Source organism: Schistocerca gregaria, unplaced genomic scaffold, assembly GCF_023897955.1.
Source record: "Schistocerca gregaria isolate iqSchGreg1 unplaced genomic scaffold, iqSchGreg1.2 ptg000742l, whole genome shotgun sequence".
NCBI classification, from domain to species: domain Eukaryota; kingdom Metazoa; phylum Arthropoda; class Insecta; order Orthoptera; family Acrididae; genus Schistocerca; species Schistocerca gregaria.
In genome coordinates, this window is record NW_026062118.1 from 240,001 (window position 1) to 242,500 (window position 2,500).

The following is a 2,500-nucleotide window of genomic DNA, read 5'->3' on the forward strand; positions in this document are numbered from 1 at the left end:
ACCCACGTTGGCCCCTAACCTAACCCACGTTGGCCCCTAACCTAACCCACGTTGGCCCCTAACCTAACCCACGTTGGCCCCTAACCTAACCCACGTTGGCCCCTAACCTAACCCACGTTGGCCCCTAACCTAACCCACGTTGGCCCCTAACCTAACCCACGTTGGCCCCTAACCTAACCCACGTTGGCCCCTAACCTAACCCACGTTGGCCCCTAACCTAACCCACGCTGCACCTTAACCTAAGTTACGCTGCACCTTAACCTAAGTTACGCTGCACCTTAACCTAAGTTACGCTGCACCTTAACCTAAGTTACGCTGCACCTTAACCTAAGTTACGCTGCACCTTAACCTAAGTTACGCTGCACCTTAACCTAAGTTACGCTGCACCTTAACCTAACTTACACTGCACCTTAACCTAACTTACACTGCACCTTAACCTAACTTACACTGCACCTTAACCTAACTTACACTGCACCTTAACGTAAGTTACACTGCACCTTAACCTAAGTTACACTGCACCTTAACCTAAGTTACACTGCACCTTAACCTAAGTTACACTGCACCTTAACCTAACTTACACTGCACCTTAACCTAAGTTACACTGCACCTTAACCTAAGTTACACTGCACCTTAACCTAACTTACACTGCACCTTAACCTAACTTACACTGCACCTTAACCTAAGTTACACTGCACCTTAACCTAACTTACACTGCACCTTAACCTAAGTTACACTGCACCTTAACCTAACTTACACTGCACCTTAACCTAACTTACACTGCACCTTAACCTAACTTACACTGCACCTTAACCTAACTTACACTGCACCTTAACCTAACTTACACTGCACCTTAACTGTCACATGTAACGTCACAGGAATGTAGCTTTGCCTAACAGCAACCCTCTGAACATAGTTCACTGCTTGGATCCTCTGGTGTCATGTGTATTTCTTGATGTCATGGTGCGTACCCTCACATAAAGGTCTTTCGAGTGTTGCGTACTTTCTACACAGTCCCGCTAACCACTGGAAGGGTGTACCGCTACAGAACGAATATCGCCCTCCCCTCCTGCCCTTCCAAGCTGGTCGGTCAGGCGTTTGTTTGTGAAATGAGCCTTGCAGCTGTTCAGTTGCATTCGGTTGTCGATGCAGTCAGTGTACGTTGTGGTACGGCCTGTGTGGACTGTCCGCTGATGTACGCGTAACCCACACTGATCATCCGTCGTTACGTACTGAGTGACATAATGTGGCACATGCTTGACCGTACACCGGCTGCGCCCTACAATGGCGAATCATAAGGGCCATATGTTGTGCACGATGCTACTTGTCTCGTCTCCCCATTACAGCGAGATTGCACTGTTGTACGCCGTACAGACATGTGGTAAGTAGGTACGGACGAAAGTATTGCATGTTGGCCCCCCCCCCCCCCCTCCTCCCTCTGCCGGGAATCAGCGTGAGCCGTCTGTTGATGTAGCGACGAGGGTTTTCCTATTTAATCGTATTGCCCCACACAACATGATAGCACGGTGGACCGCGTTCCACATCTGCGACATGCTACAGAGGCCGGTTGACAGTCGACCGCGCAAGGGACATTGCACACGTGCGCGGACCATCTTCCACGTGTTCTCTCGTGTACATGCCGCAGTGTGTATGTGGGCTGATGTAGCGTGTCGTGACACATAACATGCAGGCATGCCAGAATCGTAGATTTCGCAAATGTAGATTGACGTATACGTTTGCTGCCAAAGATCCGCAAATGAACTGGAAATCAGTTGTTGAGCGGTTGTTCGCGCTGCAGGTGCATCGGTGATAGCGACGATCGGTACATCTGTGAACCGGTTGTTTCGGCGGTACCCGCCATGCCCCCGAACCTGAGTTGGCCATGTGGGTATGAAGCGATACGAGGCTGTGGCTTGGCGGGACAGTCCCCGGCCGGTGAGGGGGGGCCGCCCGGCGTGCTGGCCGCGCGCTGCGTGAGCGCACGCACTACAGCCGGCTGGTGGGGGGCGCCCAGTGGCAGGAGCGCCGGCCGACGGGCCCGGCTGGCGTCCCAGCTATGCGCCGGCGCACCCTGCGCGCGGCGCCAGGCGGCCAAAGTGGGTTCTGCCGAGCCCGGTGCGAAGCGCGGTGGACATCTGCAGTGTGCTGGTCCGATTGCGGACTGTGTGCGTTGAGGATGCGCCGCCGCCCGGCACTCGGCGTCGCGACGCCGTCTGCTGCTCGGTCGCCCCCAGCGGTTCTCGCAGGTGGTTTGTATCGCAGCTCTGCGGACGTGTTGGCGCGTGCGCTGTGCTGGGAGAGTTCGCTTCTGCACCCAAGTGGGGCTTTGCCCTTCTGTGGCGCTGGCGTTGGAGCTGCCGGTCACCGTAGGTGGCGCGTGTTGTTTCCCGCCGGCAATGCCACGACAGCACGCTCCCGGGCCTCTGTCGGCAGCGGCAAGCTCAGTTGGGAGCACGGGTGTTCGCACTGAAAGCGTCTACTCGCCTATCTCCGGGCGATTGCG